The following is a 19335-nucleotide window of genomic DNA, read 5'->3' on the forward strand; positions in this document are numbered from 1 at the left end:
TACACATCTCAACTTGCCAACGTTACCAACCTGTAAATAAAATATTTATTAGAGCTTCCATTCCAGTCAGTGTTCCACTACCGCAGATTTGTCCGAGCCTAGTGTGGCGTCGGTGGTCGGTGTTCGATCCAATGTTCTGATTGTTTGACCAATGTATGACTAACTACACTCAGAAGGGATGTTGCATTACAAGTAGGCCACTTGTCTTAGTTACTGAATATTCCACACATTCGATGCCATATTTCTTCATAACTCTGCTGATATTCGCAGTGATAGTACCTTCATAGGGTGTACACCGCTAATGTCTTTAGAATTATATTAATACTTTCAGCTGCTAACGGGCGTTGGCATATATCAACGGGGACAGGTGAAAATATGTGCCCCGACCGGAACTCGAACCCGGGATCTCCTGCTTACATGGCAGACGCTCTATCCATCTGAGCCACCGAGGGCACAGAAGATAGCGGGACTGCAGGGAATATCTCGCGCACGCCTCCCGCGAGACATGTCGGACATGTCCGAAAAAAACAGACACCGTATCCATATAAGTATATAGTTCTGGCAACACCGGCCATGACCTCCTTCTTGTGTGCGGATGCAGACATATTCAGCGAACTCTTACGGGACTTGGTAAGAATGTCTTCCACGAGTAATGAGTGTGTTGGGGTGGGATACTACGAATGTAGTGTGTGGACCTACAGGGTGAGAATGTCGGTCTCCGGGTGGTGTGCGCGACATTGTCCCTGCAGTCGCGTTATCCTCTGTGCCCTCGTTGGCTCAAATGGGTGCCGGCACGGTAGCTCAGCGTCTTCGGTCGGAGAGCTGGTTGGCCTCTATAATAAAAAAACTGAGTGGAAGGATCAACAAACGAAGTTTAATGGACGTCATGTGACGTCCGCAACGACCAAACACAACGATTAAAAAAATATTTTAAAAAAGATGGATAGAGCGTCTGCCATGTAAGCAGGACATCCCGGGTTCGAGTCCCGGTCGGGGAACATATTTTCGCCTGTCCCCGTTGATATATATCAACGCTCGTTAGCAGCTGAAGGTATTAATATAATTCTAATTTCGTTCTAGACGGCTGCAGGACATGTCCGAAAGAACAGACACCATATCCATATAAGCTAATGTCTTTGGTTTGTCCTTTTCTTTTTCTTCTTTTTGCTCTGAAGGTGACAGGCGTAGTGGACTCTTAATTTGGTTTTCAGATTAGCCTCTTTTGCACGGGACGTCTCGTAGATGTTGAAGTTCCGTTCCTCTGATAGGATGTGGGCCCTATTGATCAAGTCTTGAAGACACCGGTGTTCTTATCAGGATGGTGACAGCTGTCAGCCTGGAGGTATTGGTCAGTGTCGGTCGGGTTGCAGTAGACCTGTGCCGGCTTCTGTGACCGAGCGGTTCTAGGCACTTCAGTTTGGAACCGCGCGACAGCTAATGTCGCAGGTTCGAATCCTGCCTCGGGCATGGATGTGTGTGATGTCCTTAGGTTAGTTAGGTTTAAGTAGTTCTAAGTCTAGGGGACTGATGACCTCAGATGTTAAGTCCCATAGTGTTCAGAGCCATTTTCTACCCTTCATTTGATCCCTGCGAAACCCTTCATTTCAGCGGGATAATGGACGACCGCATGTTGCAGATCCTGAGTGGGCCTTTCTAGATACAGAAAACGTTCGACTCCTACCCTGGCCAGCACATTCTCCAGATCTCACAGCAATTGAAAACGTCTGGTCTATGCTGGCCGGGCAACTGGTTCGTCACAATACGCCAGTCACTACTCTTGATGAACTGTGGTATAGTGTTGAAGCTGGTTGGGCAGCTGTACCTGTACACGCCATCCAGGCTCTGTTTGACTCAATGCCCAGGCTTATCAAGGCCGTTATTACGGCCAGAAGTGGTTGTTCTGGTTACTGATTTGTCAGGATCTATGCAGCCAAATTGCGTAAAAATTTAATCACATGTCAGTTCTAGTATAATATATTTGTCCAGTGAATACCCGTTTATCATCTGCATTTCTTCTTGGTGTAGCCATTTTAATGGCCAGTAGTGTATCTGCCTGCCGTCTTACTGTGACATCAAACAACAGCTTCTGTCCACCTTTGTCCAGTTTTATGGTGAATATGGCGTCAGTTCAGATGAAGAAAGAACTAATTTGGCTTCTTCATTCCGTGGTTCCATATCAGAAATGTGTCATCTACGTACCGAAAGAAACAGATTGAGAGGATGAGTCAGAGGCTGTTTGCTCAAAGTTACCATCGATTATCCAACTCTGGGCTATAGTTCTAGTCAGAAACGATCATCAGGCTGAACCAGACTCAAATCGTCGTCGTCAGCACCAGAAGAACGTGAGAAGTTAGAACGCTTTGTTACCTTTGTATTATCGTTCCACTTCTAGTCTCGAAGGGGTACCACTCGGAAGGCGGAGGTGCCGATACAAGTGGGTAGGGGGTGGGTGGGTTTGAAGTTTAAAAGGGACCAAACTGCACGGTCATCGGTCCCTGATACGACGAGTGTTTGGTGAGGCTCGCTTTGCGCCGGCAGGCACGACGGCCGTGCGGGGCCCGCGAGTGCGGCCGCAGCTGGTGGTGACACCCGACCCGTACGACCTGGTGCGCCGCAACCGGCTGGGCGACGCGCTGCTGGGCTCGCCGCAGGCGCCGCACAAGCTGTCCCCGGCGTCGGCGGCGTCGCCCGGCGCCACCAGGAGGCACCGAGCGCGGGCCAAGAGCTCCTCGCCGTCGCGGCGGGCGCGCACCAGCCGCAGCCCGTCGCCCAACATCAACCTCAGGTGCGTACTACACTCTCCAGGATGCCTCTCCACCTGCTTTGTAAAACTGCTCGCGCGAAACCCCACTCGCGGCCGTGGCTCGCACTGTTAGCGATGAGCGCCGCGCGTGGCAAACTACGCTAACATTTACCTTACACACTGCTGTGTTACAAACTGTTGTTGTTGTGGTCTTCAGTACTGAGACTGGTTTGATGCAGCTCACCATGCTACCCTATCCTGTGCAAGCTTCTTCATCTCCCAGTATTTACTGCAACCCACATCCTTCTGAATCTGCCTAGTGTATTCATCTCTTGGTCTCCCTCTACGATTTTTACCCTCCACGCTGCCCTCCAATGCTAGATTTGTGATCCCTTGATGCCTCAGAACATGTCCTACTAACCGGTCCCTTCTTTTTGTCAAATTGTGCCGCATACTCCTCTTCTCCCCAATTCTATTCAATACTTCATCATTAGTTATGTGATCTACCCATCTAATCTTCAGCATTCTTCTGTAGCACCACATTTCGAAAGCTTCTGTTCTCTTCTCGTCCAAACTATTTATCGTCCATGTTTCACTTCCATAAATGGCTACACTCCATACAAATACTTTCAGAAACGACTTCCTGACACTTAAATCTATACTCGATGTTAACAAATTTGTCTTCTACAGAAACGCTTTCCTTGCCATTGCCAGTCTACATTTTATATCCTCTCTACTTCGACCATCATCAGTTATTTTGCTCCCCAAATAGCAAAACTCCTTTACTACTTCAAGTGTCTCAATTCCTAATCTAATTCCTTCAGCGTCACCCGACTTCATTCGACGACATTCCATTACCCTCGTTTTGCTTTTGTTGATGTTCATCTTATATCCTGCTTTCAAGACACTATCCATTCCGTTCAACTGCTCTTCCAAGTCCTTGATAGAATTATAATGTCATCGGCGAACCTCAAAGTTTTTATTTCTTCTCCATGGATTTTAATGCCTACTCCGAATTTACGAACTAGAGAGCCTGTATAGGGAGAGGCTGGCCAACCGGACAATACGGCGGCCATTTTTCTGCCAAACTGCGGGCGGTTCTTTTGCATGGCCAGTAGTGGAGTACGCACTCACCGAATCAAGAGCACAAGACAATATGGCGAAATCATTCGTTAAATGCCTTACTTTATAGCTACAGTATACTCATAGTAGCCTACTACGTACAGCACAGGAAAATTTGATACAGTGGCAGTAAAAATTATTCGTTACTTGCATTTATCTCCTTTAAAGTTCGTTTACTAGACATATTGCAATGAAAGTAATGTAAATAAAAAGATATATTGTATAGCATTTGTTTTGTATCGGAATTGCATAACGTTAAAGATTTAACGTACCTGTATCTCGTCAGATGAATGAAAGTCGTAAGCAGTAGTTTACTTGTGACATAAAAAAAGTGTGAGACGTATTAGTACTTCTTGTCACGTCTTCAAACTTTTAGCATGTCACAAGTAAACAACTGCTTACAACTTTCTTTCATATATATATATATATATATATATATATATATATATATATATACACTCCTGGAAATGGAAAAAAGAACACATTGACACCGGTGTGTCAGACCCACCATACTTGCTCCGGACACTGCGAGAGGGCTGTACAAGCAATGATCACACGCACGGCACAGCGGACACACCAGGAACCGCGGTGTTGGCCGTCGAATGGCGCTAGCTGCGCAGCATTTGTGCACCGCCGCCGTCAGTGTCAGCCAGTTTGCCGTGGCATACGGAGCTCCATCGCAGTCTTTAACACTGGTAGCATGCCGCGACGGCGTGGACGTGAACCGTATGTGCAGTTGACGGACTTTGAGTGAGGGCATATAGTGGGCATGCGGGAGGCCGGGTGGACGTACCGCCGAATTGCTCAACACGTGGGGCGTGAGGTCTCCACAGTACATCGATGTTGTCGCCAGTGGTCGGCGGAAGGTGCACGTGCCCGTCGACCTGGGACCGGACCGCAGCGACGCACGGATGCACGCGAAGACCGTAGGATCCTACGCAGTGCCGTAGGGGACCGCACCGCCACTTCCCAGCAAATTAGGGACACTGTTGCTCCTGGGGTATCGGCGAGGACCATTCGCAACCGTCTCCATGAAGCTGGGCTACGGTCCCGCACACCGTTAGGCCGTCTTCCGCTCACGCCCCAACATCGTGCAGCCCGCCTCCAGTGGTGTCGCGACAGGCGTGAATGGAGGGACGAATGGAGACGTGTCGTCTTCAGCGATGAGAGTCGCTTCTGCCTTGGTGCCAATGATGGTCGTATGCGTGTTTGGCGCCGTGCAGGTGAGCGCCACAATCAGGACTGCATACGACCGAGGCACACAGGGCCAACACCCGGCATCATGGTGTGGGGAGCGATCTCCTACACTGGCCATACACCACTGGTGATCGTCGAGGGGACACTGAATAGTGCACGGTACATCCAAACCGTCATCGAACCCATCGTTCTACCATTCCTAGACCGGCAAGGGAACTTGCTGTTCCAACAGGACAATGCACGTCCGCATGTATCCCGTGCCACCCAACGTGCTCTAGAAGGTGTAAGTCAACTACCCTGGCCAGCAAGATCTCCGGATCTGTCCCCCATTGAGCATGTTTGGGACTGGATGAAGCGTCGTCTCACGCGGTCTGCACGTCTAGCACGAACGCTGGTCCAACTGAGGCGCCAGGTGGAAATGGCATGGCAAGCCGTTCCACAGGACTACATCCAGCATCTCTACGATCGTCTCCATGGGAGAATAGCAGCCTGCATTGCTGCGAAAGGTGGATATACACTGTACTAGTGCTGACATTGTGCATGCTCTGTTGCCTGTGTCTATGTGCCTGTGGTTCTGTCAGTGTGATCATGTGATGTATCTGACCCCAGGAATGTGTCAATAAAGTTTCCCCTTCCTGGGACAATGAATTCACGGTGTTCTTATTTCAATTTCCAGGAGTGTATATAGGGTGTTACAAAAAGGTAACTTTCAGGAAACATTCCTCACACACAAAGAAAGAAAATATGTTATGTGGACATGTGTCCGGAAACGCTTACTATCCATGTTAGAACTCATTTTATTGCTTCTCTTCAAACCACATTAATCATGGAATGGAAACACACAGCAACAGAACGTACCAGCGTGACTTCAAACACTTTGCTACAGGAAATGTTCAAAATGTCCTCCGTTAGCGAGGATACATGCATCCACCCTCCGTCGCATGGAATCCCTGATGCGCTGATGCAGCCCTGGAGAATGGCGTATTGTATCACAGCGGTCCACAATACGAGCACGAAGAGTCTCTACATTTGGTACCGGGGTTGCGTAGACAAGAGCTTTCAAATGCCCCCATAAATGAAAGTCAAGAGGGTTGAGGTCAGGAGAGCGTGGAGACCATGGAATTGGTCCGCCTCTACCAATCCACCGGTCACCGAATCTGTTGTTGAGAAGCGTACGAACACTTCGACTGAAATGTGCAGGAGCTCGATCGTGCATGTACCACGTGTTGTGTCGTACTTGTAAAGGCACATGTTCTAGCGGCACTGGTAGAGTATCCCGTATGAAAACATGATAACGTGCTCCATTGAGCGTAGGTGGAAGAACATGGGGCCCAATCAAGACATCACCAACAATGCTTGCCCAAACGTTCACAGAAAATCTGTGTTGATGACGTGATTGCACAATTTCGTGCGGATTCTCGTCAGCCCACAAATGTTGATTGTGAACATTTACAATTTGATCACGTTGGAATGAAGCCTTACTAACGAAACTAAAATGAGCTCTAACATGGAAATTAAGCGTTTCCGGACACATGTCCACATAACATATTTTCTTTATTTGTGTGTGAGGACTGTTTCCTGAAAGTTTGGCCGTACCTTTTTGTAACGTCCTGTATACTGAATACCTCTCGTAGATAACAAACGAAAAAGATTACAAAAATCAGGTCATGTTAAATGTAGGCTACTATAATAACGACCAAATATAACAAGAAAACTACCGTATCCCTTCTACCTCACAGTAAGTGGGCCTGTTAAAAACTGTCTTCAAGAGTACCTACAATTATTTACCACGAATAATGTTTCAGCAACCACGACAACTGCGGAAAACGTGCTTGCAACTTGCCTGCGTCAACAGTCAGGCAATAATACTGAAACCAAAAGAATGCCTAGTGTTCTGATTCGGAACAAAATAAAGTTTGACGCTATAAAGTCGAATGAACATGGCACAACAATTGCAGGAACTTTCGTTTCCAGCAATCCCATTTTAATTCTATGTTTATAAGAATAATGTGTTGTAATAATTTTCACACAGCCAATTTACAGGCCTGTTTTCCAATTTAACTATGTATACTGCAAGTCGTTTGATATGTAGTAAAAAGCAAAAACGACTTACTTCGCATAGATAAGAGTACTTGGTTGGTTTCCACAAGGCTCCTGTTTGATTTATGCCAGCCCTGTTGACTGCGATTGCCCACTGCTTTCATCTTTCTTCATTGCGTGGAAATGCTAACATGGGAAATCCACCTTCGCCTCTATTGGCATCGTTTACGAACGACTGCAGAACGAATCACAGACGTCAAAAACAATACTGTACAATTACTAACGTGTTTATTTCAAACATGTAGGCCTACCGACTTCATCACAAAACGATTCATTATTTTAACTCGTATTTAAGATCGCAAATTCTAATTACGTACTAAAAACGATATACAACTAAATCGAACATGCCTGCACAACGCGTAACAAGTCTCTCAATAATTCAAATACTTTTAAATCGTTTCCAAAAGTCCTCTGAACTTCAATTCAACTCAAAATCACGGCGAACATAGGAAGCGCGAGAGACGTTTGGCAGACAAATGGCGCCAAAGCTAATCAACCAATCACGGCCAACTTCACCTATGGCCACTCTCTCTGTATACAGGCTCTCTATTACAAACTAGAATTCGGAGCCCTCAAGCGCCAGAGGGTTGAAACTTGCGTCAACGAAGCGGGTAAGTCGACAGAGTAATATTCTCGACTGCATGACATGTAACACCTCAGCCGATATTGAGAACAGAATGAAATTCGGAAACATTACCTTTCAGCACGTCCTGGTAATTTGATGATGGTAAAGAAATAGAATTATTCCTTCCTATATCTACTCTCAAAGTGTATTCATATACGTGTTTGTGGATGAGATGCCTCATTTTTAGCTGGCAATGCATGTAGCTCATACTGTGACCGTAGTGTACGCCTTTTGTTTACAAATCTCGTAATAGCATTTCGTAGATAAATTACAGCTAACCGTTTTTTACTCTACTGAATCATCGTCAAGGCTAAAAATCTAGAAAAGATGAATAAGCAAAATTACTCTTGAATATAAACAATTAACAAAAGAATTAAAAAATACAAGATAAAGGGAAAATTTTAAAAATATCCAGTATCTTAATTACTGCCTTTGGAATAGTGAGAACTTTAATCCCGTCTCAAGTGACTGAGAAAGATTGAGGACCCTTATTAACACTGTTAGTATAGCTGTAGCAGAGCAGTTAATCCATATCAGCCAGTAAACGTTTTCAATCAAATCAGCGGAGCAGTATGTTACGTGATATGCTAAGAGCGCAAGAATTCTGACCGCCGCCCCATAGGACTTCTTGTAACGTCCCGCAAAGTTCGAGGATCGATACTGATATCTGATTTCTGTGCCCGGAGATAGAACCTTCAGCTTAGAAATCGACTGCAATTAGGTTGCATTGAAAACTTACACATACAGGACATCACGGGTATAAGTGCACATATTTCTACTGGTGGCTGAGGACGGTGTACTGAACAATATTGCGTCAGTATTTAAGTCATTTATAGAATAACAATTATATCTATTACAAGTCGTATATTCTTATGTTGTATAGTAGCTCCAAGTACATGTGGCAAGATCAAGCCATTGATGTCTATTTTCCCCTGGCCAGTAAGACAGGTGTTGAAGTGTGGATGCGTAGGTGCAAAATGGGTTGTCTATACTGCCAGACGTAGTCCACTTAGCGTGCAGTGCGACTGTGTAGAAAAGATCAGGTCGTAAAGTTGGTGACGTTTTGTGAAAAGACTGTTCAGTGTGGGGAAAAGCAACCAATACATTGATGTGTGTACGAATTAAGGTACCACATACAAAAAGATCTCCACTTATAGCTGTTACACCCTGTATAATTGTCTGGATATAGAAATAAAAAGGAAGAAACAATAATTTTTTCCCATCTTGAAGAAGCATGGACAGCTGATGAATAGCGTAACGAGTATGACCTGGGAAGAGGTCCCTTTCTTTCAATGTTTTGGAGAGGCACAGCGGTTTTACATCTCGTGTCGCGGCGCGGGGCGCCATCGAATGACTTCAGGTTATTGTTGGTAGTGATTGAGAAAACTCCCACGGCAGAACGGTGCGAGTATGTCACAGACATCCTGCGTCTTCAAGTGTAACGAGTATCGCGGTGACCTGGCAAGAGGTCCCTTTCTTTCAATGTTTTTACGTATCCCAGACATGAAATGAAATGAAATGTCGTGTGGTGAGGGACTGCCGGCAGGTAGACCTGATCGCCTGGTGCAAGTCTTACTGCACCTGGCCTTTTCTTTTTTGTGAGACTTTTTCATGCAGTTCATATTTTACACAAAATATCGTCTGAATAAGCTCGAAACTGAAGGAAAACAACTCATCTTCTAACTTCGTGCGGATAAATGGCTCAGCATAGCTGTCCTTAACCGGAGCTCTCAAAACTGGAGTTTCTTTGTTTGGACTTTTTTTCACGTTATGCTGATTCGATATCATCTTAGAAGTTACCTTCCCACCACTGACATGTTCAATATGCTTCATGAAAAACAACAAATGTTACACCGTAAACCTAAGCTTAATTGTACCTGAAAAATCCTGCACAAGAAATGTAATAATGTGAAATGTTAGAGTTCCGTAACGTATATGAAAGATGTCTTAATTTTCAGGGAACATACTGTCATGCGTAAAACAATGTAATCATTAAACAATATTACAACAGAAACGTAATATCGAAACAAGTATCAGATCTCACCCATTTGTAAAATTGTTAATATTGAAAATGGGGTAGAGCGGAACAAAATTAGTTTCTATATTGAACTATTGTTCTTCGATTAGAATGAAGAAGAAAATCCCCAGTTCAAATCCTAAGGATTACGCGATGCCTTCAGATCGCCGTGTCACCCTCTGCTAATGCCGTTACTTGGATGTGGTGCAGATAACCACATCACTTTGCCAGCTGTTGTCATTATTCCTAAGCTTAGGATACGCTGATGCCATTTGTGCTACAGCCTCTCTGCTCGCACATTAGCAGCAGATACCAGCGATGCTGGAACAAGCGCACCCAGTCTTACCGGAGCATACAAGATGCAGCATCGCAGGTCCGATCCTGCCAGGGGGAGGGTACCAACCTGATTCGTGTTTCGACGGAGCGACCAAAGTCGACCATGCCGAAACTTGAGCTGTATCTGGCTGCTAAAAGGAGATTTTAGCCTTCTTCAAGGGACGACAGAGTCCAGTGCTTAAATACATAACACCGAGAATCTGCGCAGCTTATTCTCGTCGGTTTTGAAAGAGTTGTCAAACAGCAGTGACACCAGGCTAAGGTAATGTTGACACCCTGAGTTAAAAAGGAATGAAAGAGGATGGTTGGCAGACTTCACGGTGGTCGAAGAACACCTAAGGCGGCCATTACCACCTTGCAGTCGGTCCTGTGGGTCTCTTCCCTCCCGCTGTCGGTAGCCAGCAAGCTTTCCCTATAGGCCTCTTACGGTCTGACAGAAATTCATTAGTGCGGCGCCTGTGTCAGAGCCAAGGGATGCAACACTCTGACGTAATCTGACGGAGAGTTTTGCCTGCGTGAGTTTGACGTTTGTTGCCCGACGGAACGTTCTGCGGTTAACATTCGACCAGGCGCTTCCCCCAGCGATTTCTGTTATTTACGAAACAACAGATATAAAGGTGTGCACTGTTTTGCCGACGCTCCGAGAAAAAGCAAAATAAAAAATTACACGTGGTGTTTTACAGCCATTATACACAGAGTCCACGCTGCTGACAAAAAAAAAAAAAAAAAAAAAAAAAAAAAAAAAAAAAAACACCCGTAAAGTGAGGAGGAAGTGAAACGAAATTTCACGTGCTGAGCGTATATGTAACGTTATTTCAGTACTTACAATATCGAGTCAAATTTTTAAAGGTCTTGGCAATATGAGCCGACCTATTAGTATGACGTTGCGCCCCCTCTGGAGTGGTTCGGTGGGGAAGGATTGGATAAAGACGTTGTGACCTCTCCTGGGGCAAGTTGGCCCACAACTTTTGCAACTGGTCATTGATATCCTAGGTACTGGCTCAGTGGAATGGAGTTCACATCACATCCAAATTGGGCTCACACCTGTTCTATCGGTGATCTCGTTGATCAAGTGGAAAACCTCAGGTTTACGCAGACATTTTATGGAGACACATGATAGGAACGAGCATTACCCTGCTGAAAAATGGTACCATCATAATGTCACATGAGAGGTAATACCTGAAGACGCAGGATGTCTGTGACATACCCTTCTGCCGTGGGAGTTTTCTCGATCACTACCAGCAATAACCTGAAGTCACCCGATGGCGCCCCACGCCGCGGCACCAGATGTAAAACCGCTGTGCCTCTCCAAAACATTGAAAGAAAGGGGCCTCTTCCCAGGTCACCGCGACACTCGTTACGCTATTCTTCAGCAGTTCATGCCTACGAATGGGACGGCAATTTGCTAGTTCAGGTGCTGCTAGTCTCCGATCAAAGGAGCGAGACGCCACAAATTGTTGTAGGGATTGGATTACTTGCTTTCAGACGGCAAGCACATATGTGAAGGGGCTACAATGTGCTTGGTGCACAATGAGGCGATGTAGTGGTCAGACATAGTCGACCAGAACTTCGACGACGAGCAAGGCATCCCTCAGGTTCCAGTCCAGTCCAATATCGAGCCACTCTCATAATCTAATGTCTCACATATCTGGATATTACACAGTCCGACCAACCGGCCAAATGGAAACACACCCTGACGTCCTTTTCATACCTTATCAAGTGCTGATAACGCTGTCTCATACAAGTACGCGAAATCTCCGTGTCCTCCACAGCGATCACTCAGCATGTGACGCTTTCTTTTCACGCCTCTTTTATACCCTACCAGAATTAGACGTTGTATTCTGATTTTCGTAAGGAGTCGCTCAGCCTTGTTCTCAAACTCTGTTTGTTGCCTAAGATGCGGAGTCACATAACGTCTCCATAACGTTCAATGAGACAAGACATATTCAAAGCAGTGAATTGTTTCGTCGTTTCTAACTCACCGAGCGCCCAGTGAATGTGTACAGCAGAGAAACCACCCCTCTCTTTTCAGAGAACACAGTTTAGCTTAAACTGCCTGCGGCAGGTGGTCGTATTTTGCCAGCTACAATTGCAAGTGGTAATTCGGGGCAACGAACTGGCACATGCAAGAGGCAGGTAGGTCTCAGCAACACCATCATCATTTGTTGCAGGTCGTGGTTGACATTTCACATGTGGCTGAACGCTTCCTGTTTCCTTAAATAACGTAACTATCTGGCGAACGGTCCGGACACTTGGATGATGTCCAGGATACCGAGCAACATACATAGCACACGGCCGTTGGGCATTTTGACCACAGTAGCGATACATCAACACGATATCGACCTTTTCCGCAATTGGTAAACGGTCCATTTTAACACGGGTAATGTATCACGAAGCAAATACCGTCCGCACTGGTGGAATGTTACGTGATATCACGTACTTACACGTTTGTGACTATTACAGCGGCATCTACCACAAAGCGAAAAAAGTGGTCCAACTAAAACATTCATATTTCCTTACGTACTACATGAATATGTAATAAAAAATGGGGGCTCCTATTTTTTTTTTAAATGCAGTTGATATCCGTTTACCTATGGCAGCGCCATCTAGCGGGCCAACCATAGCGCCATCTGGTTTCCCCTTCAAGCTAGACGAGTTTCGTTCTTTGTAATATTTTCGTTTGATGCTTATTTCGTGAGATATTTGGCCCGGTCACTATCAATGGACCACCTTGTGTATCCTTTTAATGAGTATTTGGTCCGCATGTTGCACTAAGCTGGTAAATCAGCCGAGTCTCGGCGAGCTATCGCAGCAACGGAGGTCCTGTTAACTGGTAGGTGGAGACACCATACGGACTGCCTTACTCGACTTCTAAGAGCCGTGCCGCGGCCACAGGGCACCTCCCCGACCCCCGGCGCGCACAGTCCCAGTGGTCAGCTGACGTTCTGCCAACCATCGTACCGTAGGCGCCGCTGTGTTGGTGGAGCAGGTTGACTTTTACGCTGAAATTGGGCAAGCGCCCAGCGGATGGACTGCGCAGTATATCTTGCAGCAAAGTGGAATAAAGAAGCAACTGGGACTGAAGGAGACCGGCGTTGCGACGGCGCAGTGTTTACTGGCGCCGGCCGCTGTGGCCGAGCGGATGGACTGCGCAGTATATCTTGCAGCAAAGTGGAATAAAGAAGCAACTGGGACTGAAGGAGGCCGGCGTTGCGACGGCGCAGTGTTTACTGGCGCCGGCCGCTATGGCCGAGCGGTTCTAGGCGCTTCAGTCTGGAACCGCGCAACCGCTACGGTCGCAGGTTCGAATCCTGCCGCGGGCATAGATGTGTGTAATGTCCTTAGGTTAGTTAGGTTTAAGTAGTTCTAAGTTCTAGGGGACTGATGACCTCAGATGTTAAGTCCCATAGTGCTCAGAGCCATTTTTTGTTTACTGGCTGCAGGCCAGACATTAGTTATAAAAGAACAGTGCGGGCGGTCGGAAGGGCAGATAACAGCTTGTCAGTTCCGTGGGAGTGTAAAACTTGCGGAATGCTGCTTTGAAAAAAGCCGGTGAAACTTTCTCTCACCGGGGCACGGAGGTTGTTGACCCGGTTTCTGAAGCCGAGAACGGGTCTAAAAAAGAAGACGGACTTCGTAACCGTTTCCCACGAAAAGGAATTGTGGGCTTGCTGCCTTCGGCTGAACAGCAGCATTCACAAGAGCAGGATTTTGTTATCAAATAGTGAAAATTAGTTTAACCTGGAAAAATGAGAGGTTGGCTACCGGGTAGATAAAGTTTTCGGAGGAGAGAGGGCAAGGTTTGTTACATACCATCCCACTGGAAGCGCATCTAACAAACTTTATGATTGGCAAATAAGTAGTTTTGGAGGCTTTTCTACAGAGCTACGAGGAGCGTTATATCAGAGACACTTACGTATTCTTACCACCTTCTTCTTGGGGACTTCTGGCCGAGGTTTTGAGTCTCACTGAAGAAAGAGACCCTCTCCTACTTGGGACTCCGTCTTCTATACGAGAATTTCACTTTCATATTAGAGAAGTGTACACGGCAGGCTATCTTCGTTCTGAGATTTCGACTTTAGCGTTCGATCCTACGGCGAGTGGACAGAGTCTCCCTTCTCGTGACGAAGTATCAGTTTTAAGTGCACGCTGCCAAGGGGAATGTGAGATGTGAGTGGCCAGACAGGTTTTTTCGAAAGATGAGCGGACCTTGATGGAATTTAGCTTGATGTTTGATAGATCACTTATGATCAAGGCTGTTGCGGTTCCTGCATGGGATTTCCATTTACCGCACAATAGATCGATGCCACCATAATACAGAGCCGTATATTTGAGCCGGCCGTTGTGTGCGAGCGGTTCTAGGCGCTTCAGTCCGGAACCGTGCAACTGCTGCGGTCGCAGGTTCGAATCCTGCCTCGGGCATGGATTTGTGTGATGTCCTTAGGTTACTTAGGTTTAAGCAGTTCTAAGTCTAGGGGACTGATGACCTCAGATGTTAAGTCCCACAGTGCTCAGAGCCATTTGAACCATTTTTGAACCGTATCTTTGATTTAATTTTGTGGAGCGCGGATTAAGTAATAGATTCTTTTCACTACTCCTTCGAACTTATTGCAAGAATTTTGTGTTCAAATGTCCCCTTATCTCCGTTGGTTTGGAAAATTTATAGTATTATTTCTTCATCATGTTTATGTTTCCGGTTTTGCATTTTTTAAGAAGAAGTTATAGTCAAAGTAGACCCATCTTTGTTTTCAGTAGATAGATGAACCCCACAACTCGGTTTATTCCGATTGATTTTCTCACGGATCACTCCCTCGACTAATTTGTTAGAGCAATTAATCCTTAAATCGTTTCCGTTGTGCCCAGTTTATCACTTGATATGTGAATAGTTGGGAGGGAGCGGGCGATCTGCATATCGGGAGGATTCATTCGATACAGATGAGTGGCACTGTTTATAATTAGTCATAACGCAGTGGTATCGTGCATTAAGTTGTGCGACGTGGTTGGAGTCTTGCATCATTACTGACGGTAGTTGTTATCAGCCAGCTGGAGATAGTGTTTGAACCTTCAGCAGTGTACCTATTCATATCCAGTGGTCGGATCTCGGAATGTTTCTGACAGCAACTGGATTGCTATAACTAAACTAAACTCCTTTCGTAAAGGCGGAACGGCCCAACGATACCGAGCGACCGCCGTCTCATCCTCAACCAATAGGTGTTGCTGGCTATGGATACGAAGGAGCATGTGGTCAGCACAGCGCTCTCCGGCCATTGTCAGTTTTCGTGAGCGGAACTGTTGGTTCCTAGTCAAGTAGCTCTTCCGGCAAATGCCTGACAGGGGCCGAGTTCATCACGCACTCGCCAGACCCAGACTGTCACCCATCCAAGACCTAGCCGAGCCCGACAGTGCGTAACTTCGGTGATCTGACGGGAACCGGTGTCCCCACTACGGCAAAACGGTTGGACGGATGGGTTGCTACAGGGCTTTGATTGTTGGCTTTAGAAATAATGAGAAGCGTCACTCAGCCTCACGGATCAGTCTTAGAACGGAGACCCTTATTTAGAGCGACTGCACTGTTACTTTTATGGGGAATGCGAAAAACCAGTGAGTATAGAAAAAACTGAAGCTTATGTGACACAAACTTTGAATACTTTGTGCCACTGTAAACAAGGAAACTTTGGACTTGGGCTGAACAGGAGAAAGCGAGCAGGGTAATAAACGTTTCCGATCAAATCTGCACGCGAAATTTATCTTGCGCGGCGCTCGTCGCTAGAGCTCGTTGGTTCTTGCCCTGGCCGTGAATGGTAGTTCTCAAGATGTCACTGAAGTTCCGAGTACGGACGAAAGGAACGTTAGAAGTACGGAAATACGAGGGTGAGTAAAATGAAAATCTTAAATTTGTAATAACAAATCGAAATTTCGCGCCGTTATCCTGTAAGTTAGTAAGGGTGCTACAAACAGCGTGCAAATTGGCCTGTAGGTGGCAGCATAGTGCAGATGCACACATACCGTCGCAGTATCAGTATAAAGATGGCCACCCCACTTGCGACTTGCAGCAGGGAAGAACAGCGTTCTGTTTTCGGTTCTTGCTTAATGAAGGTGTGAAACCTACTGAAATTCATCGACAAGTGAAGGTTCAGTACGGCGATGCATGTTTGTCACAGCAGCAAGTCTAGGAATGGAGTAGAAAGTTCGCAAATGGTGTGACTTCAGTGGAAGATGCTCCTCGTCCAGGTCAGGCACAACGAGTTTTGACTCCACAGAACATTGCAGCAGTTGAAGCAGTGGTGAAGGAAAACCGCCGAGTGACACTGAACGACATTGCAGCATGTTTACAGATTAGTCCTGGGTCAGCACACCACATTGTGCATGATGTGCTCCAGTTTCACGAAGTGTCTGCAAGATGGGTGCCACGGCAGCTGACTCCTGAAATGAGAGAAGGACGTGTTGATGCTTGTGAAGAACTTCTTCGGCGCTTTGAACGAGAAGGTGATGGCTACCTTGCAAGAATCGTTACTGGGGACGAAACCTGGGTTGACTTCCACCAACCGGAAACGAGGAGAGCGACCAAGGAATGGCGCCATTCCTCATCACCAAAACCAAAGAAGTTTCGAACAGAACAATCAGCAGGGAAGGTTATGCTGACTCTCTTTTGTGACGAAAAAGGCGTCATTTTGGAGCATTACATGCCCAGAGGGATCACTGTCACCAGTGCACCATACACATATATCCTAAAAAAGCATCTGCGGCCTGCAATCAAATCAAAGCGACGTTGCTGTCCATGCATCAGCATGGCTTTAGAAAGCATCGCTCCTGCGAAACGCAACTCGCCCTTTTTTCACATGGTATCTTGCGAACCATGGATGAATGGTATCACACGGATGCCACATTGCTTGACTTATGGAAAGCGTTTGACTCGGTGCCCCACTGCAGACTCCTAACGAGGGTAAGAGCATATGGGATTGGTTCCCAAATATGTGAGTGGCTCGAAGACTTCTTAAGTAATAGAACCCAGTACGTTGTCCTCGATGGTGAGCGTTCATCGGAGGTGAGGGTATCATCTGGAGTGCCCCATGGAAGTGTGGTAGGTCCGCTGTTGTTTTCTATCTACATAAATGATCTTTTGGATAGGGTAGATAGCAATGTGCGGCTGTTTGCTGATGATGCTGTGGTGTACGATAAGGTGTCGTCGTTGAGTGACTGTAGGAGGATACAAGATGACTTGGACAGGATTTGCGATTGGTGTAAGGAGTGGCAGCTAACTCTAAATATAGATAAATGTAAATTAATGCAGCGTTTGGGATCCCTATCAGGTCGGATTGAGGGAGGACATAGAAGCAATTTAGAGGCGGGTTGCTAGATTTGTTGCTGGTAGGTTTTGATCATCACGCGAATGTTACGGAAATGCTTCAGGAACTCTGGTGGGAGTCTCTAGAGGAAAGGAGGCGTTCTTTTCGTGAATCGCTAGTGAGGAAATTTAGACATCCAGCATTTGAGGCTGACAGCAGTACAATTTTACTGCCGCCAAGCTACATTTCGTGAAAAGACCACAAAGATAAGAGAGATTAGGGCTCGTACAGAGGCATATAGGCAGTCATTTTTCCCTCGTTCTGTTTGGGAGTGGAACAGGGAGAGAAGATGCTAGTTGTGGTACGAGGTACCCTCCACCACACAACGTATGGTGGATTGCGGAGTATGTATGTAGATGTAGATGTAGATGTAGATGGATTGCTGTCAGCAGGTGTCCTTTTGAAACATGACAATGCAAGGTCCCACACTGCCCGTACAACAGTTGCGACTATCACAGACCTGCATTTAGAGTGTCTTCCTCATCCACCATACTCACCAGACCTTGCCCCAAGTGATCTCCATATGTTTGGACCACTCAAAGACAAAATGGGAGGAAAGAAGTTCCGTTCTGATGAAGAGGTACGCCACGCGGTGCATGAGTGGTTTCGCGGACTACCAAAAGAATTTTTTTCTAAAGGAATTTGTGCACTTTGTAAGCGCTCTAGGACTTGCATTGAGCGAGGCGGAGATTATGTTGAAAAGTGATACAGCTTTGTACCATTTCTGCACAATAAATAATATTTTAAAAAATATTTAAGGTTTTCAATTGACTCGCCCTCGTACATTTAAATAAAAGAAGAAAAATATCTAGCAATAATAACAAAATATACTGAAATAGATACCAAAACAAAACTCTCAACAGTGAGCGAATTTGTTAGTCTTCATACGATTGGAAAGAAACAGAGGTTATACACGTAGCAGCGATACTTAATAATAAATAGAATTAGAGAACTAGTAATAGCTCCACGAGATGTGCCCCACCGCTGAGAATGGCTGTCTACTCTCCTCGCAGACTGACGCAGTCCTCGAACGACAAGCGCAAGTCGATCCTGGAGTGCGACGTGACGGCGTACGAGCTGATCGCCAAGTACCTGAAGGGCGGGCCCGACAGGCGGCGGCTGGCGCCGTCGCTGTCGGCGGCGGGGTCCGTCGAGGACCTGCTCGTCGACGACGACGACCTGAGCGACCGACTCAGCGACAACGCGCTCGACGAAGACTCGCCGGCGGCGTCCGGCGCGCGCTTCAACAACAACCGCAACACTAACCACAACCGCAACAAGACTGACATCAACAGCAACGTGGGCCGCGCCGACAGGCCGGCGAGGTCGGGCCGGTCGCCGGCGGCCGCGGCGGGAGGGGTGACCATAGCGGGCCAGCGCATCCGACTCTTCAACGGCTCCTCTCCGGCGTACTCCCCGCGCTCGTCGCAGGAGCGCCACGACGGGGAGTTCGTCAGCGACGAGGACGCCGAAGAGGACGAGGCCAACAGGGGCGACTTCCGGTTCACCAACCTCAACTTCGGCCGCAGCTCCCCTCCGCCGCAGCCGGCGGCGACGCAGTACCACCTGTTCCAGCACGGCCACCACCACCAGCAGCAGCTGCTGCAGCCGCCGCGGGGCAGCCTACAGACTGCCAGGAGCACAGAGCAGGCGCCGCTCATTCCCAGGCCCAGGCGGCCGCCGCGCCGACAGAAGTCCGCGCCGGAGCCGCAGCAGGTCAGTCACAACGAGCCCTCGCTCTTCCTACCGGTTCCATTCCGTCTTCCAACCCACTCATTCCCACGCTCTACTGCTTCTAGTCACTGTATAATTCTGCAGCACTCGAGATCAACATTCACAAGAGTAAACA

General features: G+C 46.9%; 1 non-coding gene across 1 annotated transcript; it reads right to left on the reverse strand.

The window, feature by feature from the left end:
• Positions 1–378: 378 nt before the first annotated feature.
• Positions 379–453, reverse strand: Trnat-ugu. The gene has a single exon. It is a non-coding gene; the product is annotated as a tRNA-Thr (tRNA).
• Positions 454–19335: the final 18882 nt, after the last annotated feature.

The sequence above is a fragment of the Schistocerca americana genome, chromosome 3 (genome assembly GCF_021461395.2).
Source record: "Schistocerca americana isolate TAMUIC-IGC-003095 chromosome 3, iqSchAmer2.1, whole genome shotgun sequence".
NCBI classification, from domain to species: Eukaryota; Metazoa; Arthropoda; class Insecta; order Orthoptera; family Acrididae; genus Schistocerca; species Schistocerca americana.